The sequence below is a fragment of the Peromyscus maniculatus genome, chromosome 9 (assembly GCF_049852395.1).
Source record: "Peromyscus maniculatus bairdii isolate BWxNUB_F1_BW_parent chromosome 9, HU_Pman_BW_mat_3.1, whole genome shotgun sequence".
Taxonomy (NCBI): Eukaryota; Metazoa; Chordata; class Mammalia; order Rodentia; family Cricetidae; genus Peromyscus; species Peromyscus maniculatus.
This window is the reverse complement of record NC_134860.1, coordinates 21708409-21723022: the sequence shown is the minus strand read 5'-3', so window position 1 is coordinate 21723022 and position 14614 is coordinate 21708409. Positions and strand designations below refer to the sequence as shown.

The 14614-nt window shown below is 44.1% G+C and overlaps 1 protein-coding gene across 12 annotated transcripts in view; it reads left to right on the top strand.

The window, feature by feature from the left end:
- The window catches only part of Thrb (thyroid hormone receptor beta), a 372411-nt gene that overhangs the window by 171303 nt on the left and 186494 nt on the right, over nucleotides 1-14614 (top strand). The gene's annotated exons all lie outside the window — the stretch shown is intronic.

Sequence of the window (14614 nt, the reverse complement as noted above, 5' to 3'; positions counted from 1 at the left end):
CGTTCGTGTGGAGAACAAGTGTGTGGATGCGGGGACATCAGGGCCTTGGCAGGGTTCGCCTGCAGTTTGGCTCGAGCTTCAGTGCAGCTGGGTTTTCCCGAGTGTGGTCCTCTCGACCATCACACGTGGAACTGCTGTGCACGGGACACACCTGGCGCTTCACTGACAAGAAGTCTGGGTCGGATTGCGGAGGGGGGGGGGCTGTTTCTAGGGTGCTGGGACCTTGCATCCTGCTAAATCTCCCTTTACTCACCAGCAGTGACAAGGAAAGGGAAGATCTACCATCAGGAGAATTCATAGCTAAAGGAACATAATGCTTAGCTCAGTGCTAGAAGAGTCTATGAGCTTTGAAAATCAACTTTTCTGAGTGATTTTTAAAGGTTGTGAGCTGAAAAAAAGAACAGGAAAAGAAAAATAAGGAAAGAAAAGGCCTAGTTCCTGCTTCTGCAGACATTCTTCATGATCCTGCTCCCTTTTTCCTGTTGAGAACATTGCAGACAGGGTTCTAGCTTTGTGTGGGCACTTATAATACACATCAATCTCCAAATATGCACCAGATTGGAGCTTTAAAAAAAGAATTTTTAAAATGAATTGAAAGGTGATATTATGATGTCTTAAAGGCTTTTTTAAAAAGCATTCTCACTCCAGTGTGAATGACGCTACAGAAAAATGAAGTATATTTAAAATAATTCAGTGTTCCCAGTGAGAAGAAACCTACCCTCAATTCCTTCTGAACAGATGAGGAAATATAGTTGGATTTTTCAGATAATACTTAGCAATGAGAAAGAAAAGCAATTGTGTGCCAAGTGAAAGGGATAATGCTCAATAATGACAGGGAATTCACTAGAAGCTAAACACCCCTCTGTAAAATGCTGGAGAAAGGCTTTGGGAAATGGGCCCTGAGAAGGTCCAAGTGGGAGAAGATCTGGAGGATGGAGCAGTTAGTGGGCAGCAAGGTATTCTTAGCTTCCTGGCTGTGAGCTACAGGGGAACAGCAGTTAATTCTCTCTCCAGGCATCAGGTCTACCTAAGGCTCTGTCCTGGGCATTTCTGCAGGAGAAGGGGAACTTCTCGCCTTCGGGGAATCAGCACAGACCCCAGAAAGGGTTAATAATAGGCAAGGATTTCTCAAATTGCTGAGAGGAAAGACATAAGGTTGGAAGCTGCAGTTCATGGTATCCTTCCTAACGGGGTGAGACCTCGCTGAGTCCAGGACATGAAGAGGACTCGTCTTCCCACCTCAGCCAATAGAAGTGTTGTTACTCCCAACCCTATACATCAGACCCCTTCCTCTTTTCTTAACACCCTCCCCCCATCCAAACTCACAGTAACTGCATATTCTACTTTCCAAACATATCTTACTGCTAGGCCTCCACTTCTACCCTCTGTGGTCATACCATCCTCTTCCCACTCAGATATTCCAGTGGTCTAGAACCAGTTTCTCTCTTCCCATTCTTGGCCCAGCCTCCCATGCATCTTCCACAAAGCAGCCAGAACAATGACATCACCACCTCAATTTATACCTTTAAAGGCTTTCCACTGGGCTAACAACAAAATCTTTGTCTCTGTCCATACTTCCTGGACCTTGCATGATGTAGCCTAACCCTACTGATGTCAGTACTCACTGTGATTCCCAAGGGCCAGCCACTCTGGATCACCATGAATCTTTGCTAGAGAACAATGTCCGACAAAGAAAATAATGTGAAAGGTATGGAAGGCCACAGAAGGAAGTCTACTCTCGATGTCAAAAGGAAAGTTTTGCTTCATGATGATTTCACCCCACAAATGTGAGTGTATTGATGGGAAATACAAGAAGCATGAGCTGACTTCAGAGACCTCCAGAAATATTTTTGGAACTTCAAAATTTATCTCCCCTCCAACTTCATTAAATTCTTTCCCAGGACAATGTAGTTTATGAACTTTCCCCACCAAGAAGTACAGTCAGTATTTACTGGGTGCCAGGTACAGTGTCCGGCACAGAAGCTCTGATTGAATAAACAGATACAGGGACCATGCCTTCTTAGCATTTTGCAAGCTTCTGGGGGACCTAGACGATTACAACAGAAGATAATTACAATTTGGAGTTTTACAAGGTGCCAAAAGAACACATGGGTGGGGCACCCAGCTCTGAGCTAGGAGGTCAAGGACGGCTTCCCAAGGGACGTGCTATTTCAGCTGAAGCCTAAAATAGTGGGAAGTAGGGCAGAAGGCAGGGACAAGTAGTCAAGGGTTCCTGGCAGGGGAAAGAGCCTGTGTAAAAGGGACAGTACAGCTGTCCCTCAGCCTTCATAGGCATTAGTTCCAGGACACACACACACATACACGGTGAATGTCAAAATATGTGGATGCCCAAGCTCCTTAAACGTATACATATATGTGTGCATATAGCCTGTACTCATCCTCTAGATGTAACAAGTTTGAATTAGCTACTATCATGTAAATAGCTGTCATATGTGTTTTTAAGTAATGGTGACAAGACAGGAAACTCTGCACATGCTCAGTGCAGATGTGATTCCTTTTCAGAATCTTCCCATCTGTGTTGGGTGAATCTGCAGGTGCATATTATGTAGGTATGAAGGGAATCACTGGATTAGGGGAAATGTGACACTTTCATGAAACCCAGAAAAGTTCAGGATGGCTGCCCCATGATGTGAAAAAAATGGGACAAGAGAAGGAGGGCAGAATGGGAATGGGAAGTGGTGTCCTGTGAGTTCCAGGTCTTAGAGACAAGGAGATCTTTCGACCTGTTAGTAGTAAATGCAGAGTGGATTTGAAGCAGCTGATGTGTGTTTAGAAGGCTCACTCTGGATGCCTATGAAGAGAGACTAGAGCAGAGAGCTTCTTGGGCCATCTGAAGACTGTTTCATAATCTAAAGACATAGTGTTGAGAAGAACCACTGCAGAAGCAGAAAAGCCAGCCCTTTCTTTGCAGAAGAGTGACTTTTAAAGGGCGAATCTGCCGCACTTGGAGACAGATTGAATGGGGCAGGTCTGAGGGCAAAGAGAGCACCAAGAACGCCTCTGGTTCCGACCGCAGACAGCTCTGCCCAAGGACCTTCGCTAATGTCAGGACCAAGGTGTAAAAGGAGATGGGGAGAGGCCCAGTGACGTCACATGACAAGGAAATGCTCCCCCTTTCCTCTGAGAGCTGGCATCTTTGTGCCATGGTCCGTGGAGATTCTTTAGAGTCTAAATCTGTCTAAAGTTTAGACAAGTTAAAGGGAATCCTTGAATCCATCCCAGTATTACTTGAACTCTGGCTGAGATGCCAAGAATGATATTCTGTCATTACAAATGATATGAAAGAGAAGTATTGACGGTACAAGGGAAGAGCAGTGTCTTGCCAACCTCCATCATTCTGTGGCACCTGTCTCCCGAACACTATCCACTTTGGGCACAATGATGCCAGCCCCTGAGAGGATGAAGAAAGTTGTTCCCATCTCAAGTGGCTTCACATCCCTCCCCTGCCATATGCAGGCCCTCATTTACATCTGGGATGAGTACATGTCTGGTCTGTGTGGTGTTTTATAAGCTTAATGGGTATGTGAATGTGGGGAAGACAGAGACACTGAGAAAGATGACAGCAGATATCTGCTGGAGACACCACCCAATTAACTTAATGTCTGTGACATCATCCCTCTTTAGGGGAAGGCTTCCTTCTGAATGAGTAGCCCTTGTTTTACTCATCATTTAAGCTCTTGTTAAGCAGTGTGGCTCTGTGAGAGAGTTCCCATGGATACTTCTCAACAGCCGCGCCAGTGACATTGGTGGGTGACTCCATGATGGGGGCTTCAACTTAAATACCACCGTGCTGGCAATCAAAGTTTCCTGCCAGCACAGTTCTGTGTCCACTGGGGAAGAAAATTGCCCAGGCTGAGGGTCTTGGGCAGTGGTTCTCAAACTGTAGAATCCAGACTAGGGGCACCAGCATCTCTAGAATGCATATTAGTACCTGAAGCTCTAGGGTCCATGTGGGACCTACTGAGGGAGAAATTCTAGAAGGGAGTCTCAGCGGTTTGTTTAATAAGTCCTTCATCAGATTCCAGGCACACTAGTTAGAGAACACTAGAGCAGGTGTGTGGTCACTGAAGTTTTATGAGAAACAGTTATGTAAACGAAGGTTTGAATAAAGGTTTCTGTTCCTTTTTCCTGTCCCTTTAAAAAAGGAAACTTCAAACCATTTGTCTCATTCACTTCTTTTGTGAACTGAGACTGGAACCCATTGCCTTGTGTGTGTTGACTCAAGTGTTCTACAATTGGGCTACAGCCTCAGCCCTCGTTTTGTTGTGAGGTCTTTTGGAGCATTCAAATACATATGTGTGTGTGGGGGGGGGGTACATGTATGTGTAAGGGGTGTATGTGTATGTGCCCATGAGTGTAGAAGCCAGAGGACAACCTCAGCTTCCTTCCTCAGGCACCACCCACTTTTTCTCTCAGGAAGCAGGCTAATTTGTCCAGCCAGCAAGCCTCTCTGCCTCCTCAGAATAAAATGTAAAGCTCTTGCCACCACACTTGGAGATGGAAGTCAGGTTCTCATCCTTGCAAGGCACGTGTTTGACTAACTGAGCTACCTCCCAGATTGCCCTTCTTTTTGTGGGACTGAGTCTCATTATGTGGCTCATGCTGCCTTGGGACAAGCTATCCTTGAACTCTTGCTAGGCTTACGGGCATGTGACCATGTCATCTTATTTTTGAGTCTCAAAGGTTATTAATATGTTTCTGTTATAGAAAATTTTAGGAATGCATAACCAGTTTTTAAATCCCATGACAAGTTTCTGTGTTGAAGAAAATATTTTTACTTTCATTTGCAAAGATAAACAGTATCAGCATAGTTGGGAGTCAGATTTTAAATAAACACATGGAGACGCATTTTTGAGTGGCATTAAAAATGTTGCCTGACCTCTGATGTGGCATGCAGCCTCTGCTGAGTTAGCAGGCCACCCCCGCCCCCTGCCCGGCCCTTTGCTAAACCTGCGTTTCCCCAGTTTCTTCCTTAGCTTCTCTCTCCTCTTCTTTTTCCTTAGCTGTCCCCATTCTACCCAAAGTATTGACTGCAGAAACAGAGTTTCCAGGTTTATTTAAGCAGTGGTTTTACAATAAATCCTAAAAATTCTAAAAGTCAGATCAAAATTCTTTCTTCACATCTGTTTTCAAATTCTGTGCATGGCTAGGAAATTCACTAATGCCAGTGTCTTCCATAGAAATCAGAGTTCTGAAAGGGCAATAGATCCAGAAGTAATGTTGTCAGCAAAGAAATGGATGCTACACTTAAATATTCTTGTTTGGAGGAATAGTATTCCAAAATAAAGAAGAAAATTAGTACGATTTCATTTATAATTGTGTTCATTGTTAAACGTTTACATTTAAAAACTGTGCTGTCAACTACATACCAATTTACCTTTATGAATCTTATTTTTTTGTAGTACAGGGTATGAAGGAGGCAGAAAGCAAGCTAGCATTTCAAATCTGAGGTCATACTGTCTTTTTTGGTTGTGAGACTGATTTAGTGATTCCCAAATAACTTTTGAAATCATTTTTTTACTGAAAAAAAAAAATTTTTTAAAGGAAGAGGCTGCCTTTTATTCCACCAGACTTCTTTTTTTAATTAATTACAAATTTCCATTTATTTTACATCCCAATCACGGTTTCCCCTCCCTCCTCTCACTTCCACCCCATCCCACTCCTCTCTGTTCAGCAAGGGGCAGGCCTCCCATGGGCTTGAACAAAGCATGGCACATCAAGTTGAGGCAGGACGGAGCCCCCGCATCAGGGCTGGGCGAGGTAATCCAGCATGGGGAACAGGTTCCCAAAAGCCAGCTAAGTGCTAGGGACAGGTCCTGACCTCACTGCTAGGGGCCTCACAAACAGACTGAGCTACGGAACTGTTACCCACATGCAGAGGGCCTAGGTCGGTCCCAGGCAGGCTCCCTAACTGTTGGTCCAGAGTCTGTGAGCTCCCAGGAGCTCGGGTCAGCTATCCGTCTCTTTGTACCACACTTGTTGTTGTTGTTGTTTTGAGGTAGGTTCCCTAAGTCTGGCCCTAAACTTCTGATCATTTTGCTTCCACCTCATGAGTGCTGGGGTGATAGGCCTGTGTCACACTGTTCTCAGTTTATGCAGTAGTGGGGATTCCAACCAAGGCTTCTTACACACTAGGCCCCACCTAGTGAGCCACATCCCAGCCTTCGGCCATGCTTCTGGACAGCTGTCGGAGCTGTGTGGAGAAGCACATGAGTTCATACAAAAGAATTGTCACTATCAGTTTTAAAAGATTAAAAACACAGAGTGGGTCAAGCAGAAGTGAGGGAAGTCAGGGGTGAGACAGAGATGGCCACAGTGTAGTCAGGTCCCTCTGTGAGCCAGACCTGGCCAGAGAGAGGAAGCCACAGGAAAGAGCTGGCAAGAGCCTCCCACAGGAGGGACGGAAGCAAGAGCAGCGGTCTGTTTGGGCCTTAAGAGCTGGAATATAGAACCTAAGCAGCAGAAAGGAAGGGGGAAAAGGAAAGAAAAAAGGGGGGCAGTTTCCTACATCCTTAGGAAGGAAGATTCTAGAACTTTGGAGTTAACAGAGGCATAAAAGCAAAAGGAAGGCATGATCCAAAGAGGTTTCACCTCAAAGACATGGACCATCTCTACTTCAGATAACTATAGAAAGAAAACATATGTACAGTTGAAATGCATCAAATCATCAAATGTGAGTGGAGTTGTTAGGACATGTAAAGCAGTGGGCCAGACATGAACAAGACTCTGAAAATGTGTTTGGGTAGCTGGGTGGTGGCACATGCCTTTAATCCCAGCACTTGGGAGGCAGAGGCAGGCAGATCTTTGTGAGTTCGAGGTCAGCCTGATCTACAGAGTGAGATCCAGGAAAGGTACAAAGCTACACAGAGAAACCCTGTCTCCAAAAAAAAAAAAAAAAGTGTTTGGGTCAAAGTGCCATAAATACAGAAGGCAAAGATTAGAACATGTGAGTAGCATGGTCACTCGTTCTCCTTTGTACAAAACCTGTGTGTGGGGGGGGGGGTTCTTTCTCCACAAGAGTTCCATCCACTCCAGAACACTCCCCCGCCTCCGCTTAGCTCCCTGCTTAGATCTGGATGGCAGAAGAGAGGGGTGACTGCACATCCCAGAGCTGCAAACAAAACTCTGCTGAGACTGCAGACCCCAGTGACACCCAACTCCTTCAGCTGAGACTCTCCAGTTGTCATAGAATCCCACATCTCAAAGCCACACCTTGGCGGATGCTTTGTCTGTGTAGCTACCAAATCTTTCACATTGACTGATTGATTGATTGAGGAGGGATGCAGTGTGTGTGTGGGGGTGCACATCACACACACTTGCACATGCTTGGCAGCCTCATCTCACTGGCCTGTCGTTACTATTTTAATGTCCCCTACCTCCTGATGGTTTTCTGGAGTAGTGTGTGTAATTCTGCCTAGCATCCCCGCCCAACCTTTCTTACTCCCTGTGGCTACACCTTCAAGGTCCTGCCTCTGGGTGTTCACAGTTCAGGGGGCGTGGGCACTTCCGGGCCACAAGGCTATCTCAGTCCTTGCCACTGTAACTTACAGCCCTAAACACGCGGGAGACTGCATTTTACATTTGGGACAAAGCAGAACCAGCAATCCTGTTAAGGACTCGATGAATGTCTCATATTCTTTCAAGTGATAGTTTTGGAAATTTCTAGAATGCTTGCAAAATATTTTCCCAAAGAAATAATATAGAATTTAGAACTAAATATCAACACAGAAATGCTATTATTTGTATTTGTAAATCAACCAAATATCTTTTGATAGGAGAGTACTAATTGTATCATGTATGTGTGAGCTCCTGGAGGTCGTTTAAACTGTTGTTTATAATTATAGCATGGGGAAATGGTGACATCATACTAAGACATGAAAAGGAGACAATGTGAGTTTGTGATACAATTTTCATGTTATGTGTATAAAACAGATTTTTTTTTAAAATCTAAGTGGCCAAAGATAGAGAAATCTGAGCTGTCCAGAGGAGGCCTGTCATGTGCCAGGAAACTTGGTTTCTATTGAGCTGTTATCTATTATGGTTGTGAGCCTCCTGAAAACCTGAATTACAGGTAACTAATATACCTTCTGAGTGCCACAGTAATCTGTAAACCTCCAATCCCAGGATGACCCAGCTGTTAATGGTCGAATGGTTTCTTTTATATAGCATCTGTAGTGATTTCTTAGTCTCTAGACCTAAGTAATAAATGAATGCATTCTTAAAGGGTTCCAACTTGGCAACATTTCTAAATTACCAAGAAGGAGATGTGACAGTATCTCTCAGAAGTGACGCTTCTGGAGTCCACTGTGGGAGGAAATGGACTCAGACTTCTGGGATGTGAACTGGGGCTCAGAAAAATATTCTAAGAGACTTGGAGGAAGTCCAAGGCAGGAGTAGGCTAAGGCAACCTTGACCTTTGACTCCTGCATGGAAATAGAACATGTTCCTGGGCTCTTTTTTGTCATGCCTTTCTCATTTTTAAAAACTGATAATAGTTTCCTATGTAATAAGATCAATGTTAGCACAGGACCCCCAAGACCAAGTTCTCAGCACAAAGATTTACTTACCCCAGAGGGACAGAGAGCAGAGAATAAGAGACAAAGACAGGAGACAGGACAAGGGAGAAGGGGATGGGGTATTTGTCCTAGAGGGGGACAAAGGACTCCCTCCGGACAGAGAGGAGACAGATGTGACCCATAGGAAAATGACAGTTTATAAAGGCAATGGGGAAACCCCATGTTAGGATGAGGTTTAATTTTAATTGGGCGTGTTAATTAGGTGAACCAAAGGGGGCTTTTGATTGCTGGACTTCAATACTTTGATAGCTGGACCTTGGTGGTCAGTCTCAGGAGAGGAAATGGCCAAATAAGGGAATAGACCTAGGGTGGCTAGCTTTAGGAGTGTAATTTAACAGTTTTTATCAAAGCAGAGGAGATGGGGAGATGTTTGCCAGGCCTGGGCTGGCCAGAGTCCCTCCAAGCAGGGACTGGATGATGGGTGGGAACACCTGGCTTATGTCACATGGAGTTCACATCTCTCTTTACCTCATTCTTAAAAAATATGAAAATAGTCCAAAATCAATGTGACTGGTCTGCCCTTATGATGAAACTATGCTTCTTATTTAGTGCTTTACAGTTCAGCATGCACATTTCCATGTCTAAATTAGTTTTGAATCAGTGCCACCTTTTGCTTGAACTAATGTATGGTCATATACTAATATCCACCCATACACGGTTCCATTTAGCCTCATCCCACATACCCAACTTCTATTGCTGACAGAAATGTCATGAGCAGTGACATTTGTGGTGCACCCACCATGCCATCCAGCACAGCCAAACACAACCCACAGGTTCCTGGTAATGATTACCTCCACAGGCCTCCACAAAAGTGATTTGCTAGATCACTGCTATTAGAGGTAAATGCCAAAATACATCTACACAGGAAAGAGTGTCATGCCAAATTTTAAGAGAGGAAACATGTATATGAATATGTTCAAGGTAGCCTATCTGGAAGACAGATCATGAAGTTGAAAGAAATAAAAAAGTGGGGGCAAGCTGTGTCGGAGATGTGTTCCTACAAATAAATGACCATAGGCTCCTCCATAGCCAGGTTCTCATATGTGAGCCTGCGTGTGAGTCTCACAAGGGCCTTAGACTCCTGGATCTTTGCCTCAGACATTGTGATCCAATAGATCTGTTGCTAGGACAAGTAGTGGTATTTTGGGCCAAGGCTAAGACAATGGTGTCCCTGCTGGCCCTGGGAACACACTGTGAGAGTCAGTGATCTGTGTGATTCATAAAATGAATTAAAGCTTTTCAAAATTTCAATCTGCAACTGATAGGATAACATTAGAATTGTCTCTTCAAAGGCTAGATGGAGCCTAGCTGAAAAATTACCCAACTCTCATACTCCCCTCTCCAACACACACACACACATACACACACGCACGCACGCACGCACGCACGCACGCACGCACATATACACACACTGCTGAGATGATTGACTCTTGGTGACCATCTCTTTTGATTAAATTCTTTATTTCTTAGGTCCATTGATTCCTGCTTTATAGAGAAACATTTTGTTTTATCCAAGTATTTACATCTACTGCGATAAACTTAAATGTGCTCTTGTATAATTATTCTCAGTTTTCGAGCATGCCCTCCTCCCTTTTATCAATATTTTCACCTCATCTTTCTTTAGTCACACAGCAGGAAGCTGTCTGATCACATTTTCATCCACACACAAGCCACAGAGACAGAATAGGAAGTGGGGCCTGACTGTCACCCTGAAGCCCCATCCCCAGGGACACGCTTGTTCCAGCAAGGCTTCACTTTCTAAAAGGTTCCATAACCCTCCAAACAGAGCCCCATTTGGGGACCAAGTGTTAAACGGCATGAGACTGTAGGGGACATTTCTCATTCAAACTGCAACAGATAGTGCGCCATGATCAAGAATCGAGACATCTGCCAAACGACGTGTCTAGTCCGTAAAGGTAACAGTACATGTAGAAAAGGCATTGGTTAAGTTCTTTTCTCTCTCTCTCTCTCTCTCTCTCTCTCTCTCTCTCTCTCTCTCTCTCTCTCTCTCTCTCTCTCTCTCTCTCTCTCTCGTGTAAATGTGTATTCATGCATGTTTTTATGTGTGTGAGCACATATGTATGGGGGTAGAGGTGCACATGTGTGCATATACATGGATCATGTTCAGAATCAGCTCAATCACTCTTCTGCCTTCTTCACTGAGGCAGAGTCTCTTAATCAAACCCAGACCCATGGATATAGTGAGCCCTGTCTCTGCCTTCTGGAATTACAAGCAAGCCACAATTCCAAAGCAGCATTTACTCAGGTTCTGGGGATTCAAACTCCCAAACTCATGTTTGTGTGGTAAGTACTTTAACCAGAGAGTCATCTTCCAGGACTAAATTATTGTTTACAAATTTTAATTGTACAAAACTATGGGCTTTATTTTTTAGGAAATTTTCATATATGTATATCATGTACTATGTTCATATTCATCCTGATTCCCTTTCTCCCCTCCAATACTCTCCTTCCTCCTCCATATAGCCCCTTCTGCTTTTACGGGCATGTGTGAGTGTGTGTGTGTGTGTGTGTGTGTGTGTGTGTGTGTGTGTGTGTGTGTGTAACTATTTTACATATGAGAAAAATGCAATGTTTGTGGTTTTGAGTTTGGCATATTTCATTAGACATGATCTTCATCTCCCTGCAAATGACATAATCTCATTCTTCTCCATGGATTAGTAAAGCCTGGTTGAGAACACATGTCGCATTCACCTTTGTTCTATCAACTATTGATGGATAAGCATCTAGGTGTTTTCCGTTTCTTCACTATGGTGAATAGTGCTGCACTAACATGGAAGTTCAGGGTATCTCTGCCACATACTGACTTAGAATCCTTCAGGTATGTATCCAGAAGTGGTATATCATCCATCACTTTTAATTTTAAAAACTCAATTACTACCTGCTTCCTTTTTTCATTTAACATGCCATAAAAGACCAAAAACTAATGGACATCACAATTCTAAACGATGCAACTCTCCAGTCTTTGCAGAAGACTCACTCATAAAAGCATCATTTCCTGTCTCAATAGTGCTTTATAACAGCTACCCAACTAGGCAAATCATGACAAACATGTACATCCATGGCCAGTGGCAACAGAGGCTCCGGCTGGGTTTGCTTACAGATCCGTGCCTAACTATGAACCATGTGGGCAGCTCTGCAGCTCTGATTGGGCATGCTTGTGTGTCTGAGGATGGCTGCTTATGGGCCGATGGTGTCTACTAGAACAATGGGAAAACTGTAGCATCACCTTACCCCTCCTCCAGCGAGCGAGCGAGCGAGCCCAGGCATGCTGTCATGGTATGGGCTGAGGAGTGAGGCCCAGAGCCAGCCCGATGCCAGAGGCAGTTTCAGACCACGGCTTGCATCATGTCTGCCAACAACCAAAGCACTGCTGGGGCTGAGCCTGGACTCAGAGCAGAGATCCTTGGCAGAGGGCGTTACTGAGGGGAAGTCACAAATCCTGCTGCTCCATGCACCTCTCACAGGCAGGGGCCCTCTACCACAGCACCTGTCACTGTAAGAGGTCCCAGTGACTTCAGTGGGGTACAGTCGGTAGAACTGATGCAACCAGAAACAATATTCTCACTGTTGATGATATGATTGTGCACCTGTGAACGTCCAAGGACTCTAAGTAAAATCATCAGTAAGGATATGTGACGAGGCGGTTGGATTAAAAAATTAACAGAAAAATCAGGTCTTATGGACATAATCAATTCCTTAAAAATATTTATTAAATACTGACTGAATACCAAGATAGTCCTGAGCAAAAGAATGAGAACTTTTTCCTCATGGAGCTTGTACTAGAGCAGCAGGACTGGAAATAAACCACAAATGAGTGATAAGAGCTGCAGAGAACAATCTTGTTCCCAATAAGATCGTAGTTCCTGGGGATGAGGCCGTGAAGATGACTGCTGTAAATACTGTGATATCAAAGCTCCTAGAAAATCAGTAACCATTTGAAAAGAGTGATAATGCCCAGCCCCGGGCAGTGTGACCCATGGATCTCTACTGGGGAATGGTTGGGGAAGGTCAGCCTGGTCTGGCTATATCATAGCATAAGATCTGAGAAATACAATAGAAAGTAAGCACCCAACTGTAAAATGTACAAAGTGCTGGCAGATCCTGCCAAAATCTGAATCTGAGGGTTTAAAAAGAAGGTTCTTGGAGTTACAACCCCTGTGATAGCGTATCCATCTGTCCTTCATTCTTAACATAACCAAGCATACTCACATGGCACCAGCCTCTCTGGTGGTTATTGCTCAACCTCCAGTGAGCAGAACCCACAAGCTAGAGAGATCAAGTTCCTCACATGGTAAGTGTATGCTAATCCAGTAGTCCTGAAAGGTCTGCCTCCATGCCTGGGCCAGAGTGGGATACTTACTGGCTTGTCATTTGACTGGACACAGCTAGAGATGTAATCAGTGGTTTTCATGGAGCCCTTGCTGAGTAAGTGAGAAAACAGCTGTGCATATGGGCTGGGCGCTCAGAGGCAGCGATGGGCAGGTGCAGGGTAACAAGGGTGGTCCACTGTTCTGCTCCCACTTCCCTGCATTCCCAGGGTGTGTGTAACAGTGGGCTGCACTGGAAAGGCCCACAGCTTCCTTTTCTAAAGAGACAACATGCACTAAATGGTATAAACTCTGGTGTGTTTGCTTGTGAGGGGAAAGGCGCACTTGCCCCGAAACTCGAGGCTTCCTGGGATTTCTGTTAAGAGCTCATATGTACTCAAGATAAATCTCCAGATGCCCCAGATTCAGTCAGTGCTCACAAGAAACTCTGTTCCTCAATCATGGGAATTGTTTAAGTAATGGGGGTGGGAAATTACACCTGGTACTCTAGGAAAGCCAAGTGAATAGAGGGGGGGTTCTAAAGGACAAGGGAATCCGTGGCTGATATGTAAAATTAAATTAAATTATAAAATAAAATAAAAAGATCCCCTGGATCCACTGCACAGCTCTTGGTTTCTTCTTCTATCAATTCATCTACAGCAGCAATTTCCAACCCACGGGTCTTGACCCCTTTGGAAGTCGAATGACCCTTTCACAGGGGTTGTCTAAGACCATCAGAAAACACAGGTATTTATGTTATGATTCATAACAGTGGCAAAATTATAGTTATGAAATAGCAACAAAAATAATGTTATAGTTGGGGGTCAGCACAGCATGAAGAACTGTAGTAAGGGTCAAAGCATTAGGGAGGTTGAGACCCACTGATCCACAGTAAGCACAAATCTCCCTCCTCCTCAGAAAAAAAAAAAAAAGAGTAGAGAGCCTGAGTATTTCTGGAATGGATTTTTAAAGAAACAACCAATTTAGCCATTTCCATGAGCATGCTGTAGAGGCATTTTTCATGCTGATTTATAGAACTGTGTGGCAGATTAAATTCTCAACTGGGTATAAATGTAAAAGGCAAATGCTTGGTGCCAGGCAGGGGACCCTCTCCTTTCCATGGCCTTGGTGGCCCCATGAGCTCACCTGTTCAGAGTGGATGATGCAGACACCTGTCTAAATCGTGGTGACAGGTCTGGGCTCAGGGTCACACAGTTTTTGAGACTTGTACCCAGTAACTAACAGCATATGACTTTCTGGGACATAGTTTCTTCCTGAGCTCAGTTTCTTCTTGTTTAACAATAACACAAACAAGAGTGGAAAGGCCATTTAGTCTCAAATATTATTGGCCTCTTAATTATTTCTCAGTAATTAACTGTATTAAACCAGGTCAGTTTTACTGCAATTACATGATATTGGGACACATAAAAACATTAAAAGCCAGTTTTGTGGTTTCCCAGGAATGAAGGTAATTCCTGGGGCTGGGGGAGTGGCTTCTGGGGCTTGGCAAACTTCCGATTTTTTAACTAGATGCTGGTCACATGGTTGTTACAATCTGAGCACATGTCTACAAGGGTGTTAGACTTTAATACAAAATAGAAACCAAAAATAATAAAAAGGTTCTGTATTAATTTAAAAGAAAAGAAGAACAATATTCCAATCTTCTCTGAGTCAGTGTCACCAAGTAGC